Source organism: Serinus canaria, chromosome 9 (assembly GCF_022539315.1).
Source record: "Serinus canaria isolate serCan28SL12 chromosome 9, serCan2020, whole genome shotgun sequence".
Taxonomy (NCBI): domain Eukaryota; kingdom Metazoa; phylum Chordata; class Aves; order Passeriformes; family Fringillidae; genus Serinus; species Serinus canaria.
Window position 1 is genome coordinate 18,234,954 of NC_066323.1, and position 24,788 is coordinate 18,259,741.

The window sequence follows — 24,788 nt, forward strand, 5'->3', positions numbered from 1 at the left end:
ATTAATATGTATTTCTGATAATGTGAGAGGATTCTAGGAAAAAAGTGATTTCCCAAACTTCACGGTGTAGTCAGAGTGACAGCCCCTGTGGCCCAAAGCAGGAGATGGAATGTGCAGGCAGTGCCCACTGCACCGGCACAGGCTGAGTCAGTTGTGCTGCAGCTGGCTGTGACAGGAGAGCCTGGGAGCCTCTCCTCAGGGATGTGTCCATCTCCCTGTGCTCCCTGGAAGCTGTTCCATGTGCTGCAGGCTCTGAGCCTGTGTGGCCCTAGCCGTGGCAGTGTGGATGGTTTTCCTTTCTGGAGGTACTTCAGTTTTGCTTAGCAGTAATATTTTCAGTTTACCTAATACTCTTTGCTGAAAGGTTCAAGTTAAATTCCAAACAAAATTGCTGTATCATAATGAAATCCCCTTGGGTTTGTCCTGGCATGGCACTACCTGTGCAACTGGCAAGTACTTTTTCCTCTGGGCAGAAGGTAATTTTTTGATAATGTGCACATGACACATATTTTCATGTTAATGCTGTTTTCTGCTTGCAGCAGTTAAAGGCACAATAGTTGGCAGCGTTCCTCCTAAAAATATGCCTTAGAAAATTGCTTTTTCATTATTTTTTACCCTAAATACAAAAATGTATTTGGATTACAAATGAAACAAAATTATACCTTTATAAAGTACATTTGGAAACTGTACTCAGACACAACCTTCCAGCTTCTCCCTGTCAAACACAGAGTGCCAGGACAGACATCCTATCGGGTGAGGGAAGTAGATAGAAGGAAATCACGGAGTCCTTGCAGAGGGTTAAAGGATAGTGAAAGGTCTCTGCTGTTTTAGAGCCTTATGGGTATCAGTTGTATTGTGTCTTGTGTGAAATGTTGTCCCTTAACACGGGGATAACCATCAGTATCACATAATAGGAAAGCTTATTAATCATTCATGAGTCTTGTATTGACTATTGCTAAACACACCTTACTATGTAATCCAGAAGAAACAGGCAAAAGAATGCTGGAGAAAGCAGTAATTTATAGTGAGAATTCCTATTTTTGTCTGCTGCAAGTTTCCAGATAGCTTGAGCTTTCCTTGCACAGGGCACAGCTGAATGGCTCTCAAGCAGTTTCCTGACAAGTATCATTTTCAGTTTCTATTTTTTTGCTGCTTTTCTCCAAAATTGTCTATATGTTAATTTATTACGGTTTCGGGGTTTTTTCCCCCAGTGGGAAACTGCAGAGTTTGTGTTTCTTTTCTAGGTGAGGAGGATTGGTGGATGAGTTGCTTATTATGTGTCAGGTGAGAGAAAGCTCAGGCTGAGAAGAGCAGGAAATCATCGCTTGATGAGAGTAGCTGGGCTGCATGGTGGGACATGACAGGCTTCAGGTTGTTCTGCCTGAGGTGTTTGGGTGGGAGAGCACTTCCCTGGAATGGCAATTAAAAGCTGTTGGATTGAACACAGAGTTTCTATTTGAACTTGCTCTGTTTTGCTGTTCAGCTCTCTAACAGGATGTAAGTGAGCAATGCTGTATTTCTGTATTCCAGGTCCCAATCTGTTTGGGCTTTAGCACTATAGATGATGCTATTGAAATAGAAAGTTTTTCTCTCTTGGTGCCTTGTGTTACTCTCATCATTTAGGAACTAATGGAGGGCGCCGTTCACCAATCTGGAGCTTCCTCTTCCTTTCAGATTTCTAAAAAGGAGCTTCACAAACATGTCAGTACACAGTAAAACTGTTCCCTCAAATTCTAACTCATACTGCTAAAATACGTGACTCCCTCAGATACATTTCGTCCACCTGCCCTTTTTGTTTCACTTGGCAAATAGGAGGGGGCAAGAAAAATCTTTAGGATAAACCTTTAGATTGGAGTTGTCAGAATGGCCTAAGGGAATTCATGTGTCAAAATCCCTGCCCCAGCCAGAGGCTTTAAAACGGTATTTTATTCCTGCCTATCAGCTCATCAGCAGCGATGGGGCCAAATTAGGTCTTTCCATTCAGTCAGGTTTTGTGGGCTAATGTTAACGAAGTGTTTTAGCTGAGCCACTGGCTTTTTTTCTGTAGCATCTGCTGTTATACCCCAGAGGTTTCTCTCTCAACCCAAGGTCAGGCCCACCTTGGCTTCACTGTAAGGTCAGGTACATTCAGCCCAATGTGATTGTGAAAAGCATCATTTGCCAAAAATACTCTTTTCTGGGGTTAAGATTAATTTTTCCACTATTGGCTTTTATTGTAATGAGAAATTATAGTACCTAAACAAAAAACTGGTAGTGGTTATAATAAATTAATTTTCCTCTTATTTATATTGCCGAGGATTGCGCCTATAAAATTTTTTATTGACTACAGCACTGTGGATGTCTCATTAAAAACATTCATCATTGTATGCTGGCGTCTTTTATTATGTCATAAAACTGCAATGCTACATAATGCCTGGTTTTTCACCCTACTCTGGTAAAAAGCTTAAATCCTGCTTTTCTTTTGAAAGGTAGATAGGTAGGTTTATACTAGCAAGACTGGAGCTAAATGTTACCAACCTCAGCCATATTCGTCAGGAAATGATGAAACAAAATCCGGTGAGATGATTTGGAGTTGGAATTCTTAATTTTAGTCCTATCCCCTACCATCGATAGGTAGTGTAAGACAGGAAGTCTGTTAACTGACTTCAAGAAAGAGCTGCCTGATTTAAATTTAAATTGTATTGTTCAACAATGTTGTGTAATTAGATGGAAAAGCAGCAAAGTCCTTTTATTAGAGATGTCTTTGTAGACAGTAGCCATGAAAGCAGTGGTTGATGCTAATTACCATATTTTGTTTAAACTTCCATCTAAATGAAAGGATCATTCAATTCCGAAGCTGCAGCCATACAAAAACCACAAGTGCAGTTGAATTGCTGCTGCCAAGCAGATGGGGCTTTGATCAGAATAAGTTATTTGCAGCTTTATTGTCTGGCTGCCAGGGAGGGGCTTGTATTGAACCACCTCTCTCTGAAGAAGGGGAAGGGGAGAAGTGAAGTGAATCTTGCTGATCTAAGTTCATGGGAAAATGAATTTTCCCATTCTTAGATTATTTTTGCAGATGAAAATCCAGTGTTGAAAAGAACAGCAGTTAGGCACTCGATATCGGGCTGCTGTAACGTGTCAGATGGGTTTGGTAGGAAGGGATTGGAATGTTTATTTTAGAGGAATAGAGGGGGGAACACAGAGTGTTGGGCACAGCTGACTGCATATTTCTCCAAGTCAATTCTGTCTAGAGCATACGAGCTAAAACTTGCACTACTGTGCTTTTTCATTTTGTGTTTCACACCATATGGGATGTACAAAAACTGAGCAGCCTCACACATCCGGGATGCTCCCTGCAAAGACAGAGATGGCCATTTACAAAGCCATCGAGAGAATGGGACTGCGGTAAGTGACAAGGAATGCAGGAGACGGGGCTGAGATTTTTGGGGGTTTGGGGGGGACTGTGGGTTTTTTCCAGTTACTTAGTATTCCATGTGCAAGGGGATTTTTATTTACAGTAATTCACTGATACAAAAACTGATTTCCAACAAAAAGTGGAGAAGGAGGGAAACGTTACCTGGCACTGTGTGAATATGAGGTAGATCAGTCTAAAAACAGAAATGACAACTGTAGAACAGGACTATCCTGGGAAATGCAGAGCAAACTTATTTTCTATATTGAAATTGTATTGGTTGTTCTCAGTCTTGTCTCACAGTGAAAGTCTAGAAGTGAGAATTAAGGATTGATTCTGTCATCTTTTTAGTCAAAAAGTCTGGCCATGAACATGGTCTTATTCTGACCTGTACCATAACTATCTAGATTCAGGCATTAAAGCTTTCTCAAGCTTAGAAATGCAAAGACAGAAAGGAGGGGAGTGTGGGGCAGGGGAAAAGCCAAACCCCAAAGTGATAACTCTGAATTTCTTCAGTGTTGCACTACAAATGCTGTGGTAGAACTGTATTATTTCCAGGCAATTACAGTTGGGGATGTTCTGAGGCCACTTTAGAATTACATGTTTTTATCTGAGATGCTGGTCCTGTTCATGTGCATGTTTGTGCAAGCTGGAGCACAGTGTTTGGGACTTGGCCATGCATATGAAGCTTGATAGTGGTTTACCCCCCAAAAACAGTGTGTGGCCTCAGATTGGCTTAGATCTTGAGATCTGTGTGATTGATACAGTTGAAGTGGATTCAAGATAAAGCTGTAGATTTGCTGAGACTGGCTTCCATTTTCATTTACTCAATACAAAACCAAGCCAAATCAAAGCGCTCAAAGCCAATAATTTAGATATACTTTGCTTTTTTCTTCTTTAAATTAGTTCTTTTTCTTTTCATCTCTCTGAAAACATTTCCATGGTCTTTCCACATTAGAGGGGTTTCAAAAGAAAACATAACAATCTAGACCTTGTCAGACTATGTTTAAAAAAAAACCATGAAAAATTTTAAAGTGAAAGGGTATTTCTTAGCACTTAGAAATTTTATTCACATTTTCTAAGTCAAGCTTGTTTTAGAAGCACAGCAACACAGATGTCTTTGTTTTAAGTAAGTTGAGTGCTCCTCCCAAAAGAAATAAATATGAACGCTATTTTTGTAGTAAACAAAGAACCCCAAATTTGTGTTAAAACAAACAGATTTTGGGTGCAAATTCTTATGCTTGTTTGGGAATTTTTAACCCGTCCTGCTTTGTACCTGAAATAATGCCATAATAGATATGTTTTAGTAGCTTATACAGTAGAGTGTTATCATAAACATAGGGCAGTGGAACACGTTCTAAAATTCCTTTAACTCCATGTTCACTGCCCCTAGGATGGCAGATTGCCAAGTGGAGTGGTAACAAATGAGTAAGGCACCCAAAACTCCAACTCCTCTGTAGGGATGACAAGCCAAAACTACACACTTAGGAGTAAGGGGATCAAAAACTTGTTCCAAGACTGTATTGATCTGATTTTCTAAAAGATCTCAGAAGAATTTGAAAACTCCTAGGGCACAATTTTTGGAAAGTCTGTTGAATTGTAAGATAGGCTTTTTTTCTCCCTCCCCCCTCCATGAGTGGTGGTGAATATGCAAAACCTTTTTGTTATATTTTTGGCAGCAATATCATTTACAAAAAAATGAAAGCAGAGAGGGATGACAGAGATCCTTTAAAAAACCTCCTTTCTGTAAGTTTTGGCTTTTCTCCAGGTACAGAAGGTGTCAGTGGTGATGGAGAGAGAAGGCATTGGTGGCAGGCGGAAACTTTGAGGTTTCTGGTTGGTTTTTTTTTTTTTTTCCATGATAGTGGGGCATTCTGATTTCTATCAGCTATAGAATTTGGTTTTATGAGAAGGTAAAAATCTCATGTTTTGATCACACACAACTCAAATTTGAGCAGAGCTGGGTGTCAGGTGAACCCTCACACTGCTTCTCTATCTCACTGCCTCATGCCAGAAGCTCCCTGGTGGGGAAGGAGTGTGTGTAGACAATCGTGGCTGCTGGCTCTTGAGGATTTTACCACAACATTTCCTTGAGCAGTAGAAGCTTTTCCTCAGTAAAATGTTCAGATCAATCCTGAAATTAAGTTTTCAGGTGACTGATATTGAAATACTTTTTGCTATTGAAATAGTCTTTGATGTACAATTAGATGCAGTTCTGAAATTTACAAAACTGGGATTGAAAGTCTTTCCATGTTGAACTTGCTGTGGTAAAGAATGATACATGTGCATACTCTGTATTGCTGAAAGAAAGACCTGTGCAGATGGCCACTCCTTCCATTGAGCCAGAGCACGAAGCCAAGGGCTGACATTGCAATTTGTGATCTTGACAGTACAACAGGTGTTGCAGCCTAATTTGCAGTTTGAAGAATTAATGGTGAAGTGATAAAGATCATCATCTGTGTGAAGTAACAAGGAGCAGGACAGAGTTTTGTCATTTACTTTGATGCAAATAAGGCATTGCTCTGGCAGTTCAAATGAGGTGAAGCACATGCAGAAAATCAGAGAATTTCTATTTGTGAATATTTACCATACCTGTTCCTTTACCACCAAGCTATGCTAGAGACAGATATTTCTTTATTGGCTGGTTCATATCTTTATATTTGGACATCTTTACCAGAACAGAATAAAAATGGTTGGCTGAAGAGCTCTGTACTCATGTAGCTTGTTTTCTTTTTGCTTTGTTTATTGAAAATTTCAAGATATTTCATTATCATAACAACTTCTCAGATTTTTGGTCTTATTAATTAAAAATATAAGGTGACAGCTCTGCAGCTGTAGTGATAGTTTGAAAATAAGGAATGCAGTATTTTTTTTAACCAGGAAGGAGGTAAAAGCAAACCAAATGTCTGATCATATGTAAGTATTTTAAAACTGCCAACAATTTGGAGAACTTCCCAAAATGTTAAGGGTGGATTACAGCCATTTTGGCATGCTTGCAATGGCATTTAATGCAGTAGCTGCATGTTTTTACCACATTTTGGGGGACTATGTAAGTTCTTAGAAACTTTTATGTAGTGATCTCAGTCTTTTCAGCCTTTCAAGAAGTAGTTCTATTTCTGAGTTGAAGTCTCTAGGAAAAGCATTAAGGATTACTGAAGCAAAAGGCTCTGTGAGTTATGGATTTGTGTTGCTTATTTTCTGCAAAGCTGGTGGTGCATATATGGCTGTTTTCTGATTTATGTGGGGAAATGAGTGCTCCCCAGGCTGAGGGTCAAATCAGTGTATTTATGCTGTTGAACAGTGCTTCTATCTTTACAGTCTCACATGAGGCTCAGGATTCCCATTGAGCTAAAAGTACCCCCAGAAGGTGATTAACAAGGTGACAATAATTGTCACACAGCTAATTGACTTCTAGATGAGCATGCCCAGATCCTTACAGACACCCCAGTGCTGCCCTCCAAGGGTGAGTGCCCAGGGAAAGGACAGAAGCTCTGGCTGTCCTGGGTTTGGACACCCAGACCTTGTGGGCTCTGGGCTCTCAGCCACACCCCTGCAGCTAGGCTTGGGCAGACTTCCACGGCTTTTGATGACCTCATTTTATAAACATACCTGGTAATGCCTCTGAATCACAGCAATCTGAGAACCTGTTGATGTGGAAAGGCTGCTTCAGGCAAGATTTTAATCTCCATGATGAGTTTTAATGTACATTTTGTCTATTCAGTGACCATGGGTGTCTCCATGTGTAGTGAGTTGTGATTGACCACTGATTTCTGCGTAGTAGAATTTTCCTTATGTTGTGTTCAAAGAGCAAGTTTTGTGTGAACAAATGTTCTTCAGACACATGGCCAATCTGCCACTCATTTCAGAGTGAGTCTACTTACAAAACAGGTGTAATTAAGGAAATGCTTTAAAAAACACCTGTCCTGACAGTTCATAGTCATTTTGTAAACTTTTACCAGAACATAAAAGTTTCACAGGGATAGCTTTAGTAGGGTATCAGCAGCATATTTAATCTAAATATGTGGTTCTGTGATAGATGCACAAAAATGCATGTAAGTCTGACTTTCTAAAAATAAGAAATAAAGCTTAAAATAATAGATCCTAACCTAAGAAGGCTTTCCTCCATCTTACTAAAACCAATCTCTTTCAGAGTAGGTTCACTAGAACACTGATTTGTTTCACTAAATTGATCCTTTCTGCTCTGTTCTAAGAAAATCTACATGGTGAATTGCTTAGAGAATTGTAGTTATACATTGAGAATTACTTTTTTTCTAGAACATAAAAGTGCATTTAACCAATTTCAGGATTTTTTTTTTTTTTTGAGAGAACTTTACTTTTGCCGAAGACCCCTGGCGGGACAGACGGCAGAGGAAACAGGGAGAGCTTCCTCCAGGTTGTTTTGCTAAGGAATATTTTTCCCTTACAAGACTCCCCTCCCTGTTGGCTCAAGGTCAGCAGTGACTTTCCTGGCTTGCTTGAAGCACAGCAGTAATGAGAACACACTTCTGGAAATGTCTTTGTTGTCTGTTGCCCTTGGAACTTGTCCTTAAGGAGGGGGTTGTCCTTAAAAGCGTGGAGGAGAAACATTCAGCCGTAGCTCAATTCCTTTTCCTTGGTTTCAAAGATTGTGGAATGGGAGATTGCACGTGTTCCTTGGCTATCTGCAGGTTTGTGCCCCTGTCCCCTGGCTCACTGACCCTCTGGGAGTGCCACAGGACAGGGGACAGGGCAGCTGAGCAGCACCAGCCTTCGTGCTGCTCCTCAGGGACTGCCCTCCGCAGTTCCTCCAGCACTTGACGTTAATTTAGACTTTGGTACATTGTCTTGAAGATTAGTTAATGCTGTCATTGTTTTAGAGCTGATTGCTAATGAAATTAACAGACATTAATTCCTGTGCTCAGAAATGAAACAATATGAAATTATGAACAATAATAAATGAAATGAACAATAATAGATATGAGCAATATGAACAACAATGGATTTCCATATCAGCTTGGTTTTTGCAAGCATCTTTCTTGAGCTATATGGCAAGGTGGTACGAACTGGAGATATGTGCAGTTCTACTCAGTTTTAAAAGTCCACCATTTAATTAAAAATGGCTTAAGAGGTCCTAAAAATACATTTTAATTGTAGTCACCTTCAGATAGCTGTACCAAATATTGAGGCTTATTTTTGTTTTTAATTTCCATATTTCCAAAGCAACAATACTTCAATTTACAAGGTCTGTTGTCAGCAGCATGAATTATTGTTATCAATCAAGCCATCTTCCTACATAACGCAATTTTCAAAAGCCTGCATTTTGTGAAATGGCAGTTGGTGCCTTACAATGTGTCTTGGCTTGAAAGACAGGTGTCTTTCTCAGGAAGGCAGGAGCCTGCCTTGGAATGCAAAATGTAAATCCCCACTCTCTGAATTATTATAATTTTGAAATTAAGGGACTCTCAGGCAAAGATATGAGGATAGGTCTAGCAGTTCTTTACCGGTATGTATAGCAAGGCAAACAAACCCCGGCAGCTCCGGCACTGAAACCAACCAGACCCAGCCCCAGCCCCGGCCCCCGCGGCCTCTTCCCCTTCGGTGCAGTTCCGGGCACGGCCGGCAGGGGCGCTGCTGCTCCCGGCGGCCAGCGCGGGCCATGGCCGGCTGCAGCAGAGAGAGCGCGGCTCAGGGTCCCGCACCGAGCTGGGGGACAGGTCCCTCTGCTCGTGGGGTGGCTGTTACCGAGGTCCTGGTTCAGTGCCTGCTCTCACACACAGAGAAGAAGCAGCTCCTTCACCCTACAGCAGAAGCAGCGGCTCTGGGCTGGGCTCCGGCGGGAGCAGTGAGCGAGAGCGAGGCAGGGCCAGCAGCTGCCCCAGCCCCATCCTTCACCTGCCCGATTCCCGCAGCATCTCCCCCTCAAAGAGAAACTCCCAGATAAGAGAAGTGTAACCAGATATCCCCTTCCCCTGATCCCGGCCACTTCTGTTGTTTTTCTTAAATGCTCAGTCATTAGTATTTTTTAGCAACTTATTGGGGAAAAAAAATCTATAAGTAAAAAGGAGCAAAAGGAAAGAAACCTAGCCCCCAACAAATGGTTATGTTGAGATTTTGTTATGTATGCATTTTTCATTACTTTTTAATTTCTTATGGCTCAAATTGGTTATAAAGGGCCTTACACTTAATATTTTAAAATTTTTCCCATCAGCGGTTTAAGGCTACTTGCATCATGGTTTCAATGTTACATAATTAAATCAGATCCTGAATTTATTTAATTTTCATAGATATGTTTAGCATCTTCATTTTAGAAATCTCATAAAGAGAAATCTTTTACTAAGGGATCAAAATCTTTCTGTCATTTTGTTGGTAAAAGTGTAGTTTTTATTGGGCTTTTCCTTACCTGGAATTTTTCAGGGTGTAACTTTGGGGTTTTGTTTGTTGGTTGCTGCTGTGTTTTGAGGAGAATTGTCAACACTTTTTTTGCTTAGTGAAAATACTTTCTCTGTAGTGAAAAGTCTGTAAATATATGCAGTTGAACTAACATTTTGAAATGTTGATTGAACTGCATTTAATTTTTTTTCAATTATCTGGATCCACTTTATCAGGGAAAAAAAACCTGAGAATGTTCTCAAGAGTTCCTTATTCAAAGTCAAGTGTAACTATCTGGAAGCCCAGAGAAACACACTCACAGGGAGCCATGTCTCAAAAGCTAGGTTTCAATGGCAAACAAGCAATTATTTAAATAATAAAACAAACACCTGCTCCTTAAAAGCCAAAAGCAAAGAGAATGCGATGCCCCCTGCCAGCCCCCAAGGCAGGCACACACTCCTGGACAGGCTGAGTCACTGCCTCGGGAGTTTGTGACGCAGAGCTCCCAGCTGAACAATGCACTCAGCTCCCAGCATTCGCTTTAAATAGATGTGCTCGGGGTGCCTCTTTACTGAACGTGCTCTTTGTCGGTTTGGGGTTTTCTGTAGCATCCTCCTTTCATCTCTTAGATTTTGAAAATATTTTTGACAGTGTGATATATGAAAAAAAAAAAAACAAACTGTGTCCTGTAGGGGGGAATTAATTTTTATTTTTTTAAACCTAATAAAATTGTAAAGGATCTTGTCAAGGTTAAGTTCTTTGTGTCTATCTAAAGAACTTGAGTTAAAAGCTTTTTGAAGTGTGTGGCAACTGCATCAGCAATTTATATGGATTGGAGATCAGCTATATAATAAATAACTTGCTGCATATTTATAACTTCTGAAAGCCTACTATCTTGTCCATTAAATAACTTTTTTTTAATTAAAAAAAGCCTCTAATTAAGCATGTGGTAATGTTATGGTGTGATTAAGGGAAGTTTCATTTGAGCTAGATTTCATTTATTTGCCAACATTTTGACAACATACAATTTAACTCCATCTCTGACTCGAGCTCTCTGCATGGCAGTAACATTATTAGTTTAATGATAGAGCTGCTGGGTTACAATTCAGTGAGTGTGCAATTACAGAGCCTCCTGAGCAGCCTGTCCTCCTCCCTGCTCCATTCCTGGGAACGATGCCCCGGGGATGACTCACACTCCACGGCTCTGGTTCACTTCAGCATCCCATGGTAACACATTTTAGGGAGGAGAGGCCTGTGCCCCCAAATGATTTCTGGAGGGAAGGATTGACCACCCCCCTACTTCATTGTATCAGGGTTAACAGGGAATGCTCGAGTCCTAAAACTAACAGGCAACAGTGAAATCTTCCTCCATACCCTCAGCCATCACCCCCTGTGACTGTGACCCAGCTTTGCTTTGCTCCCTTCCTGCAGAGCTAGGGAAAGGGTATGGAGCATCATTCTCCATCCAGCTCAGAGTAGGTGGGTGCAGAATGCAGTTTCTACTCCTCTGAGCTGCCTCGGGGGCTCTCTCGAGTGCCCAGCACCCAGCCAGGTCCTTGTAGGGGGTGGCAGGGCTGTTTTTCCTCCCTGCTTCACTCCCAGTCTGATTATGCAGGCTCCTGATGGAGGCACCTGCCTGCTCCTGAGAGCTTCTGGGCAGCCCCTGCCAAAACCAGAGAGGAGGTGCTGCTCAGAAAGTTCCTCAAACTGCCTCTGCTGCCCAGAGTTCTGCTGGGAAGGTGGTTGTTTCACCTTAACATACTGAAACAAACACTGATTTTGTTGTAAAGTACCCATGCAGTAGAACTCTGAGCATCATCTGAAATTTCGAACAGAAATTGAAGTAACAAAAATTCTCTTATCACATTTTTTAGGGTTGGCCTGATTACTGCAGGATATGAGAGGGTGAAAAAAAATAATTTGACCCTCCTTCCAGGGTTTAATGTGAAACTTTGGTTTCCCAACCCATGATTGAAATAGTTGGCTTTAATGCTTCCCTGTGTGAAAAATCTGTGGCAAAAGCAGCTGACCACATGGTCTCCAGTAATACATGAAATATATCATTTTGACTGGGTTTGTGCTGATGCTGTTCTGTCTACTGTGTGAAAACAAGGAGAGGTGATAATATGACAATCTCTTTTTTCCCTTTTTATGAGCAGAGAGAATAGTTTCTCCATATGTGTTTAAACTTACCATTTTAGATCTTATGTCTTTTCTCATCAAATGTTCAGTCCTCCTTTTTTGGTACACCTGAAACAGACTGCAGCTTTGGTTGGTAAGGAAGGCAAGTGACTGTTCAGAAGGGGTAAGAAAATGTCTTTCTGACAAAAATGTCATGGAAATTTGTTTTAGCTCAAGAAAGCCCAGTTTGTATATGCATATACATACGTACACACACACACACACACACATATATATATATATATATATTTTAAGTATCATCATTGATGTGTATGCCTGTATTTGTATATGTCTGGCTTTTGCTTTGCAAGTGGTGGGCAGCTAATATAAGAGATGAGCATGGCCTTGCTGGCTGAGAGGAGCTGCTGGTTTGGGCTGGGATTAAAAGTTAATTCTGTTCCCTGCACAACATCGAGGCCCTTTCTGCTTCTCACCCCACCAGTGAGGAGACTTGGGGATACACAAGGACTGGGAGGAGACACAGCCAGGACAGCAACTCCAGCTGACCCCAGGCAATTTGTGTGTCATTGTGCTCACTGTGTGAAGCTCGGGGAAAAGGAAGGAACGGGGAACTTTCTGAGTGAAGGCGTTTGTCTTCCCAAGTGACTGTCACTCATGATGGTGCCCTGCTGTCCTCAGGGTGGCCGAGCACCTGCCTGCCTATGGGAATGATGAATGAATTCCTTGTTCTGCTTTGCTTGAATGTATGGGGTTTGCTTTACCTTTTAAACTGTCTTTATCTCACACCACATATTCACTTCTACTCTTCTGATTCTCTCCCCCATCTGACAGGGACAGTGAGCCAGGGGCTGTGTGGGGCTGAGTTGCTGGCAAGGGTTAAGCCATGACTGAGGGCATCTCAGATGATGGCAGGACAGGGCAGAACCACCTAAATCAAAATTCTCTGTGGCACAGAACTGTATCCTGCTCTGCTTGGATAAAAACTCAGCAAAAGCATTTTGGGAGTGTATTAGTATTATTGGTACTGAGAGGTTTTTTAATGGTACTTTGTAGGCTTATAAAACCTGAAAGGGAGTCTGTAAGTAGTATCAGTTTCCCCCAAAGACCTTGCAGAGTGAGTGGATTTGCCTTTTTGGAAGGCAGTTCTGATGAGGTTTAGTATTTTGCATGTACACAAGATGGAGTTTATTGTTCTGGCACTACAGACACATTTGACTGCTGGGACATGGTGTAATTACCAGTTAAACTCAACTTGGGCACTGAACAACACAAGATTGCTGTTACATGTCCTCTTTCTTTCTTGTCAAATAGCTCTTCTGTCATATGACAGAACTGGGAAGAATTTACTGTTCAGACATACTTATTTTTCTGGACAGAACAATCTGCAGCTGCAGATATTAAATGTTCCATTACATACCATGTATACAGAATCCATAAGACATTTTATAATATACTTTGGAGTATACCCTAAGAATGTAGTTCATGATTAGAGCTAAACAATTACTTTGTTTTCCTTAAAAATGTTTTTTGATAAGTCTGATTAAAAGAAAGAAAAAGAAAAGTTTTCTCTAAGTGAAAACAGTTGAAGTACTTGGAGTTCAGCATTGGGAGATCCATAGTACCGTGCAATTATTAATTTAGATACAAACCAGTCAGTCTTTCAAATGAAAGGAGCTCTTGGCTTATCCTGTTTCATGTGCTGACTGCACTTCCTGGTGTCACCAAGTGAAGTATGTGACAGCACTCCTTCACAAAAGACTGTTCTCCTGTTAAAATCTTTGTGTCATAGCATCTAGGAAGAAATTAATTACTAGTGAATTACTTGTAGGTAGGAATGCTATGTTGCAGGCCATATGTTGGTCCAAGTAACTGGATGGAGGAAAAAAATTAGAGTTTATTAAGTCCTTGTTTAACTTTCAGCATTTAACTTTCAGCACAGAAAAATCTTAATTTTTCCAGTTTGCTCTCCACAGTTTCCATTAAATGTGTTTTTTCCCCAGTGAATTCAAGGAAACTCAAGCTGGTAACTGGCTTGTAGGATGGTGTTTGTAGCATGGAGTTGGTCTCAAGCTAAATGCAGGCTAAAATTTGAAAAGCAAGCTCAACTTGGAGACAAAATATACAGTAGCATTAACTTCTAAGAAAACCAGGTTGTTACAGTGGAAATTCTGTCTGACTCAGCTACATGAATACAGGACCATCTGATTGATGACAATGTATAACTCCAAAGGTGAAAAAACAAAGATATCTCCAGCTGCACACACACTTCATTTTCATTTTTTGAGGGTTGGAGCTCTGCTGTGATAGAAATACAAAAGAAATCCTGGGTCTCAAGGTTTAAGAACCTTTCAACCAAAATTGCAAATATTAGAGTGGACTATATATATTAGTCCTGAATAGTTATTTTTTTTATTCTTTCTCTAAACAAATTAACATAGTCCTGTTTGATTTCTTTTTTTAAAGTTGCATTTTGTTTTCTCTGTGTTGATATGGTAGTGGCACATTTCTAAATTGGCTTATCTTGATGTCATTCAAAATTCACAGGCTTCCTGATTAAAAGTTCTCCTCAATGTGTTCCTAATCCTTGTTCTTCCATGTCCTGCTGTACTGCTGTCATAACTGAGCCCCAGCTGGTGCCTGAGCTCCACAGAGCCCCTCACTCACTCCCTGTCGGATGGAGGGAGACAATGGGAAGAGTAAAAGGAACAAAATTCATGAGCTAAGACAGTTCAACAGGTAAAGCAAAGCAGAACAAGAAATGCATTCATCACTTCCCCTGGGTGCAGTGCTCAGCCATCCCAGGGCAGCAGGGCTCCAGCAGTGTCAGGGTGACCTGGGACACCACCACCATCACTGGGAATGTTCCCCCCTGCCCTTCTCCCCCAGCTTTTTTGGGATCAGCTGTCCTGGCTGTGTCTCCCCCCAGTCCTTCTGCACCCCCACCCCACTCACTGCTGGGGTGAGCAGCAGAAGAGCCCTGCCTGTGTAGTCACTGCCCTGCAGTAACAAAAACACCCCTGCATTCTCCACACTGCTCCCAGCACAAATCCAAACTAGAGCCCCCAACAAGCTGCTCTGAAGAAAATTAACTCTCTCCCAGCCAAAACCAGCACAACTTGTGGGAGCAGCTGTTACTACAATACCACCTTTTCCCCCAGCTGGCAGGCAGATGGGCTAATCCACAAAGAGCTACTATTTGTTCATGGATCAATTTACAGAGTCTAAAGTGAACAACTGACAACCTTTCCAAAGATGCTGAACATGTTCGTGTCTGGGCAATGTTTCACAAAACAAGAAAAGACTTTCAAGGCTTTTAAAAATCCCTTCTTCTGTCTCTCTCAGAATAGGAAAAAAGACAGACCACAGTAATTTTTTTTTTTTTTAATTAGGAGGTTGTTTTGTGTATACCGAAATATGCAAGTGCTCTGCCTTTTTAAATTTCAGTTTATTTTTTCAAGAGAGAAAATATTACAAAAGGAAAAAGGAAGGACTTTTCTCTCCTAGACAGCAGCAACTGCAGTAGTTTAAGTATTTTATGAATTTGGTAAGGATTGTGCCTGATCAGAAGACTGATATGCTTTCTTGTATGAGCTATGGTCTCTTTGATTTTTTTGATTTTCCTGCTGACATTCCTGCTCTTTATTTAAATATTTGGGCTTTATTGCCTGTTGAGTCACTATACCCTTGCTCCCTTGCTATTTAAATAAGATGTAAAACATTTTATCTTTTTTTTTTTTTTTTTTTTTTTTTTTTTAGTTTTTAGTTTTTAGAAAAGCATAAGGTAAGCTAGAACCCTTGCTCTTTCACAGTTTAGTTAGCAGTGGGCAAATAAACCACTGTAAGAAAGGGTTCTATTGGAGGGCAGCTTGTTACTTTATGAATACTATTTTGAAATCAATCATAAGAGATTAGAAGATACGTGAATTGTGGCTGAGTGTGTCAAATGAGACAATTGTTTTCTTTGTCTGCTCAGACCCCAAGTTTCTCTTGCAGAAGTCAGCCAGTGAATTGTCTCCCCTCACAAACAATAAGCCAGAGCAGGATCTGGCTGCAGCCCGTGTTGTTTTCCTTCACAGAGGTGGTACCTCTCTTGTAAGCCTCATGCATCCTCCCAGGTAGGGCTGGCAATGCTTCAGAGACAATATTAACAGTGGGTTGCTGCCCTGCAGGGCCACACTTTTCACTTCACAGCCCAGGATGTCCCAGGATTTGCAGCAGCTTTGAAGGGAGCAGTGGAAGTGCTCTCCTGGCCCTTGTGCATTGTGTGTTTTTCACCTTTGTTCACCATCTGTCCTTGCTGGGGCTCACGTCTGCCATCTGAGGGTGCCTCCCCAGTGCTCTGATGAGCTGCTTATGACACCCTCAAAAAACCCCCTGACCAACCCAGAGACAAACAGGGGCCTTTGTAAGGCACACACTTCCCTGTCCCCACGGTGCTTTTGTGTGTGCACCCTTCCCAGCAGCCTTTTGTGTGTTCAGACCCCAGATGGTTGCCTGCAGACACAGCCTGTAGCAGGAGAATCATATTCTAATTGTCTAATGGATAATAAACAGTACTGACTTTGCTTCTGAGGTGAATTGGATGCCTTCAAGTTGAAGAAACAAGATCTCCTGGGGAAAATTGCTGAAGATATGTATCATTATAAATCTCGAACTGGGGAGGGAGGGAAGCTGGATAAATTAAAATGCATTATTGGGTTTGCTGAGGAAACAAGCCCTGCAGAAATTGAAGATTAAACCCCAGAAAATATCATAAAATTAGCAGAGTGTCTCTTATATCCTGCTTTCTAGATTATTGCAGCTAAGAAACTAACAGAGCCTTTTTTCCTATGTATGAATTCATATGGGCCATATTTGATACCTGGAATGCTTAGCAGTTTAATTTTACCGAAACAAAATGCTTTTGAGAAGACTTTACAGTTGCTAGAGTATTCCCAGAAATTTCCAGTGGCAACAACTGAAAACTTTTGAGGCTCTCTTCCCTCTCTTCTGCCCTTCAAATAAGGGAACAGAAAAATGTGACACATCCTGAGAGTGTCAGATGTTGGTAGTCAGTCTGAGCAAAAAAAGAGTCCATACTGATATTAGTCAGGCTAAAGTGTTAACTTGGAGTATTCCAGGGTTGGAAAACAAAGCTATAGGGTTTTATGTCTGGTTTGGGGTTTTTTGTTTGGTTGTTTTTTAATGGGATGAAAAAATGTGTTAATGTAAATTTTTTTAGTTCTCCAAGGCATGTTGCTAGGACATGTTTTTTTAATATCTAAACAGAGATTTTTAATCTTTTTAGAAGTAGTAATTATCACCAGACTTTTTAACATGCAAAGTAAGATTATAAAATAGTAAAAGACTTGGGTGTATGAATGCTTCCAGAATATTATATATACAAGTCTACTTTAAAAACCCTCTAAATCAAAGGTGATTGTCTGGAATGTGCTGAGTAACAGCAATAGTGTATTTTTATAGGAAGGATTTGAATAAATCCATCTTTGATACAGCTTCCGTAAGTTTTGGGAAATGCAGAATTTTTCTTCCATAAGCAAGGAAGAATGCAGGATAAACTGTGGCACTTCAAAAAAAAGGATCATTTTCGGACCTCCCTCTTCATTTTTCTGATAGTTATATGTTGAAATCTCATGGATTTCAACACTAAGCAGTTGAAACACTAATTTCTCACTAAGCAGTTTAGGAAAGCAGTTTTGAAACAAAAGCAGTCTGTTTCAGTTAAAACATTTCTGGGCACTGTGTGAGAAATGCATTACTATTATTTACATTTCCAGAAATACATTGTGGGGAAATCTGGGTGACAGACCTACCCACATGAGCTCACGACAGGATTTGGAAGAGCAGTTAATATGCTGTGATTCTGCTCACCCAAATTGCCTGTGATCCAAAGTATGCACCTTGTGGCTTTCCACAACTAATTATTTTGGGTGTTGTATTCACATTAAAAGAAAAAAGGAGAGAAAGACTATTGCAGCCACTTCTTGCTAACTAGAGTCTCAAAACTTTCCTGTGGGAGGCCATAAAGACCTAGTCTCTCCCTGGCTCAATGGACTAGAAGCAATACTATCAAAAGTATCAATAAGATCGTAGTTTCCTTCATGTGTGTAGTAGCTGAGGTAAGAACAGAATGAATGTACAGGGACCAAAGGTAGCCAGAGAGGTTGGATCAGACATCATTTAATCTAAATCAAGGTGAGATGCTATTGATGCGCCAAAGAGACTTGAGTGAGCTAATGAGGACCCACTTGCACCCCAAACTTGTCAGTGTCACTGTCCTGTCCTTTAGCAGAACAACCACACTTTGTACAGTGTCAGCAGTCTTTTATACTGCCCTGAGTTTAGGTGTTGTGTCAGTCATTGTCCCAGACTCTGTATTGGTCTCTTCTAACTGAAAAATCTGTGTTTAATTTTTCTCTTGACATCCAAATTCCTACAGTTCCATGTCATTCCTGCAATGTACTGAAGGCAATGTGATGTAGTAATACCATGTGAAATTAAAGCTAGTGCAAGATATGATTACAGATTATTATTGGAGTTCAAAGCAGAGACCACAGAGCTTGGGATGTCAATTAGCCACCAGTCACGTTCTGATGGGCTTTGCGGCACTGTAATGACTTAAAGGCTCTGATGTAGTTTCAAAGCAAGTTTTAAGCAAATGCCTGTATGACCTGGACTGCAGCAGCCAGCTGGAGGAGCCAGCAGGAGGCACAGGCTCTCTGGGCTTCCCAAACAGGAACTGCCACTTCAGAGACCATTCTCAGACAGACGTTTCTGTGTTTGAATTTAACCACTGGAATTTTCTCCGTAAGTTATGCTGAACCCAAAATAAGTAAGTAGAATGAGTTTTGGATTGTTTTCAGTACTGTAATAATGATTTCCATTGTTTATCAATGACTCTGTTGCAGCCTCTGAGATGTCCCTACCCTATTTATTGCTGGCCCAGGCCAGGGAGTCATTACAGTATTTAAGGGAAAACCCTTCCCTAAAAACCTTGTGCTCTCTTGTTTCTGTGTTGGTGAAAACTTATGGTTGTCTCTGTCCAATGAAATTTTGCCTGAGAGAAACACTTGAATACCAGCTCCATAGAGAAACTAGCTCCTTCATATAGTCCTTGACACCATGAGCTCTGATGGAGATAACACACCAGGAGAATGAAGGGGAAGTTGAGCTGCTTTCTTCTTACCTGGGACTATTGTGTATGTATAGTCTGACTTTTTTTTCCCCTTACCTGATGTGTTTGGGAAAGGGACTTTACTGTGTCACAGAACATGAAGTACATAGTAAGCTTTGGAAACACATCTGAGAGTGCAGGTAGCTCTGCATTTGAATTGATGGACTTCTGACATTTTAAAATACTCTACTTTTGAATTGTTAAGTATTTCTGAATGCCATCCTTATTTGTCTAATGTGGTGTGCAGGATCTTTATGCTCACCTAGAGAATCTTTGAACTAAGGAAACATTTAGTCAAGTGCTGATTTCCTAATCTCTGTGGGGCTTTGTCTTTACTTGTAGGAGGATGAACCCTAAGAAGGTAAATTCTAACTTCTGGCCCATGGCCTAGGGAAGCAGATCTCAGTTCCAGCAGCAATTTGTCAGTTCTTTAAGAGATGCAGTATCCTGGCTTCTTGGGTAATGGTTTTGCTAGGCTCCAAGGAGCAGTGATAAATCTGATTTCATGGCTACCAGGATATGGCTACCAGGTCAGAATGGAAACACCCAGGTAGAGAAGCTCTGTCCAGAGCAGGCAGAGGCTGCTGTGCTTCTCTGGGTAATTTCATACAAATGTCCAGCACTCATGGAAACAGAGCTAAAAGGCTGGAACACTCTTAAAGTTTAAACATCTTGTGTGGGAATTCTGTGGGCTTTAGACTTACAATTAAGGTCACATCTTCACATGTGGGTATTTAAAATGCATGGAAATATGGATTTTCATAAGAACTTTCAACTTTGGCTCCTCTGTAGGAATGATGACTGTAGTATTGCTGTACTTAAGATGGTTGTTAGAAATAATATGCATTACTTAAGCTCCATAAATGGAAATTATGGTGCAACACAGTTCCATAAATCTCAGATGTGTATTTGTTTTGCCTTATGGATTTCTAGGTGGGCTTTGTCCACACTGTCCATCAACTTACAACCTTTTCTCTGTGGCCTCACTCAGCTCTCCCCTCTGCTATTATCTGAAGCTCACCCAAAACTCCAGTCTGGAAGGAGGAAGAATCCCAGGGATGTAAATACACAAGATATGCAGTGCCTAAATGGCCTTGTGTTGTGAGTTCCTCCTACCTGTGCTGGGAGACAGCTCTGTCTGCAAAGCTGGGCAGCTGCAGGGCAGCCTGGAATGCCAGCAGAGCAGCTCAGCCTGCTACCACAAACCAGAGCAGATGTAGCCACCCCAAGTATAGGAGTGCCCAAAAACCAGGTGGGTCAAATATTAGTGTTCTGACAAGTTATTTAGATGGATCACAGGATCAGGACTCAGTACTTTAGTGAGTGTGTGTAGGAAATGTTTCCTAATTGCTTCTGAGTGGAGTTGAGGGTGTAGGAAGGTTCACCATGCAATAATGTGGAACTTACCTTGAAGGTGAGTGTGTAGAAGAACAAATTTGGGCAGTTATATTTTTTTGGCCTCTTTGCTATCAGATGCCAAGATGCAACTTCAAATGATGAGTCTCATGTGAGACACAGTAGAAAGCAGATTACCATCTTCTTGATCTAAATCAACTTTTTTTCCTCACTCTTTCTTAACTGCACTTACTATTTCATGGGTAACAGTGAACAATTTTTACTCTCAGTTCTCTGCACATGAATTCCAAGCGACTGGAGACGCAGAAGATTTCTCACCTAGCCCTCACCACCTAACCATGGTGTTTCTCAATCAAGCATCAAGTGTGTTATTCTCAAGATTTCCTTTCTGACTGTGATTTTTATTTTGGTGAGGTAATTTCAAAGTACTGGAAGACTTTGGGGAATGTGAGCAATGCACAGTTCTTATGACACAGCCTGGGTTCTGCCCTTTGTGATGCACAGCTCCAGGAACTGTACCAAATGGTTCATTTTGTTGACTTTGTGTCACAGAGTTTATCTTGAAAAGTTTGTAGTGTTACACAAACATGTGCCTCTTCCTCCCCTCCCCAGGTATTTTGCAGGATCAGCTCAAAAGAATGGGCTGCATCTGTACCATGCTCAACTGTGTTTTAAAATCATTATTATTTTAACAGGTGATTGTTTCCTATTCTTTTACATTCTCATCTTTATACAAATAGCATGTTGTAGCCCTCATTAATCAAAATGACACTTTCTACACCCTCAAGTGTTTTCACATTTGCACATGAAGCATGTTCCCAAAACTCTGTGCTGCCTGATTGATCTCTGCATTGTGCACTTTTCAGACCTATGTGTCTAAAGCTGCCTGAAAAGATACAAAGCTTAACTTCTAATGTGATTTCTTTAATCTCCTTTTGTAGAATTAGTATTACAAACCATGTAGAAAGTCTTTCCAAGTTCACTTTTTGCATCAAGCTTGGCACAGGCACAAAGGACCACATCCCATCTTACACTGGGAAACACACTGCTGGCTGCCAAAAGAAGTGTGAGGAGACACTGCTGTTTTGGGAAAGGTTGTAAGAGAAATAAGGCTGTTAAAAACTGAGGATGTTTTGCTGATGTTTTGCTGAGGAAAGCAAAACATCCTCCAAGGCACAGACTTGCCCCACTGACTGTTCAGACATGGCTCATTCTAGGGCTTCTCTTCCCACTGAGCACCACAGAACAGACATTAGCTGGTGGTCACATCCAAGAGGAGGATTTACATTCAGTAACTTGTCTGCTGCTAAGAGCACAGATGACTACTCATGCCCATGTATGTATATATAAACCAGACAAAGACTGCCTGAGGGAATGGGAAGTGGCAGAAAGAACTGCAGATAGAAAACTCCCATTCATCCTGTGCTTTCTGTTTATTGTACATCCCAAAGGCTGTGGGGATGGGTCTGTGTGCAGACCCTGGAAAGAAACTGGAGTTTAATACTCTCTTTAAGATATTTCATTTGGGTTTAGGAGTGTCTGACCCCTGGAGGCACCACTAGGTCCCCACAGAAAGGGTGCTGCCATTGTCTGACGCTTTTTCTGCCCACATGGCACGTGTGAAACGCAGCCAGTTTTACAGGAGCTCATATGGAGGATTTATTGAGTGAAGACTCTCAAAGAATTTGCAGAATTTCCTTTCAATTTTTTTTATGGTCTGAGCATGGGTATTTCTCTTGTCTGGCTCGGTTCTTTCCTAAAAGCCTGTCTGAACATTTTAGTAAAATAAATAAAAATACTATAGAAATAAGTATCAGCATGAAAGTGGAGGGGGGAAAAATTTTGCCCTCTCCATTGCCAGAAGTATAGAGTGTAGGTAGAACAGCAGAATTTGAGGAAAAATACTTACTAATCAATAAGGTTTTCCTCACCTTTCTCAATTTTTATTTTCTTGTCCTAGAAGAGACAGTTATTTTTATGTCACCTTTCTGGTCTAAGGTCTCTAAGAGAAGATAATCAATTAGGGGTGAGAACTGCACAGCTTGAGCAGAAGCAGCATGTAACACTTTTTGAACGTGGACCCAAGTACTGCATACATGAGAGAATACATGTGTGTCAGCCTATGTTGGGGGCAGAGGGGAGGGAGGGTGATTTAGACCGAGCTTGTTAGGGTTAGAAACCACAGCTTTTCAGGCTGTTATTTACTGATATTAATGAATAGGGAATGAAGCACTTGCCGTATGACTGTTTTGTAACTTGCACTGGTTTGACAGGACTTGCCTTGCCTGTAGCCTTCTAGAAGACGTGAAGCTCACCTAAGAGTGTGGGGTTGGTTTTGGCAGCCAAAACTATAATTAGAGTTTCACCCGCATGTATGTGGCTTACAGAGCCCGCATAATGCAAACCTCCCGTCTCCTCCCGGCAGCCCCAAGGACGCGTGTGCTGAGTTTTCACGGCAGTGCCCAATGCGCGGCACTAACCCCGCGTGCGATCCCCGCCCGGCTGCGGCTCCGCCTCGGCTTTGCCCCGCACACCACGAGCCGCCCGCAGGGACTCGCTAGCCGGACTTCGGGCGCCTCCCTGTTGCTTCCCCTTGGAAGCGCACGCCGGAAGATGCTGCTGTGCTTTGCCGGAGGTGCGAAGCCGCTCGCTGTGGCCCACAGGGCGGCGGCGAGACGCGGTGCTGAGAAAGTTTGCCGGTGCCCGAGGGCGACTTTGACGCCTGAGCGGCGGGGGCTCCCGGGCCGGCCCGGCGCGTTCCGGCCGCGCCGCGCTCTGCGGGTACCGGAGCCGCGCCGCGTCCACGGGGGCCGGGCCGGGCCGGGGGGAAGGGGCGTTGCCATCTGCTGTTAATTCCGCGGTCATTGGATTAGTAACCAGCGGTGATGAGATCAGCGGGATCGGCTTTCGCGAGGGGGCACGGCGCTCCCCGCGCTCCCCAGCTGTGCCGGCTCTCGCATGAGGCGGCGGCGGGCAGCGCAGGGGGAGGTAGCGCGCACAAAGCCCGGTAGCCGCCGCAGGCCGCCGCCCCCGGGCAGGGCTCCCGGGCGGCCCGGCCGCCCCGAGCCCGGCAGCCGCCCGCGGCCCCCCGGGCGCGGCGCCCGCCTCGCTCCGAGCCGCGGCTCCCCCCGGCTCCTGTCGCCTCCCCGGGCAGCCGCAGGCAGCGGGCGGCGGGAGCAGCCTCTGCTGGGTGGGCGCGCTCCGGGCGGGGGGCACGGGCTCCGAGCGCGGCCAGCTCGGCCACGGCGGCTCCCGAGTTTGTTTACTTGTGCTTCGCTTCTCGTCCCCGGTATCTCTCCCCTCTGCCGGCATAGCGGATCGGTGGCGGTGCCGTGCGGGGGGTTTATGGTAAGTTTGCGATGGGCGAAGCCCTCAGTTCGTGGGAATTCGGTGTTTTTTTCCACAGTATGTAAAGACGCGTTTGTGAGGGGGTTTCTTGTTTGTTTTTATTTTGGTTTTTAGTAGTGCTGGGTTTCAAGTTGGTGTTTGACGAAATACACTTGCGAACCGTTTTCTGCTTAATAATGAAGTGGTTTACAACATAAATTAGTTTCTTGAGCTACGTAAGAGAATTATTTCTAGATGTTGGATGACTAGAGATCTGCGTTTCTCATAAACTGATTGTATCTGACTTTGCGCTGCCGGACGCAAACCCTTTCGCCTCACGATTGCCACAAGCTAATGTTTTACGGTGGTTGCTTGGTGCTTTTTCGGGCAGTAAAAGCCAGATCTCAGTTCAGGTGTTCACACAAATCTGAACTATTAAACTATGTTCTCCTTAAGAGTATGAGGGAAGCTGAACCTTCCTCAAGACGAACCTGAATTTGTATGCGAGACTTGAGTTTCAACAAAGGAAGGTATTGACTGAATTTTCCCCTCGCGTTACTTGTAAGCGCTCGGAGGCAGGCAGTGGGTTTGCAGTCGCTGCTGGGAAGCTGTTCCTGCCCGGGGACCAAGGGCAGGCCAGCTGAGCGCTGCCCTCGCCGCCCCATTCGTTCCTGGAGGGGCTCCGGCGTTGATGTGGCAGCGTCCGTGCTGGCAGCAAGTCATTCGTATTTCTTTGTGCCTACGACTTGGAGCGTAGACTGCTACAGGGTGGAAAGTGTCCTATATAGAGAGATGGTCAGCTACCACTTCAGCTGCTGGTTTGATGCTGGCTACAGCCCTTCGGTGCTGAAGTCATACCTGATATTTTCACAGTGCTCTGTTTGCCTTCCGGTGACAGAAGCAATCCCTGATAAGATATCTCCGCGCTGCAAAAGAGCTTATCAGGAGAAAAAAAGCAGTCCCAGAGAGTTGATGCTTGTGGCTGAAACTGGCCTGACTTGTGCGGTGTATCTCGAAGGATGCTACATTTTTAATGTTGTTTCTGTA

General features: G+C 42.6%; 1 protein-coding gene across 4 annotated transcripts in view; it reads left to right on the forward strand.

Moving 5' to 3' along the window:
• Positions 1–18,691: 18,691 nt before the first annotated feature.
• SPSB4 (splA/ryanodine receptor domain and SOCS box containing 4) overlaps positions 18,692–24,788 on the forward strand; it is an 83,300-nt gene continuing 77,203 nt past the window's right edge. The window contains exon 1 of one of the 4 annotated variants that reach the window (XM_018913077.3): positions 18,692–18,716. The gene's annotated coding sequence lies outside the window, so the exon portion shown is untranslated. Of the gene's footprint in view, positions 18,717–22,832; positions 23,050–23,602; positions 23,763–24,788 lie in introns of those variants that run through there. The other 3 variants (XM_018913076.3, XM_009089234.4, XM_030227402.2) reach the window with 3 other exon arrangements.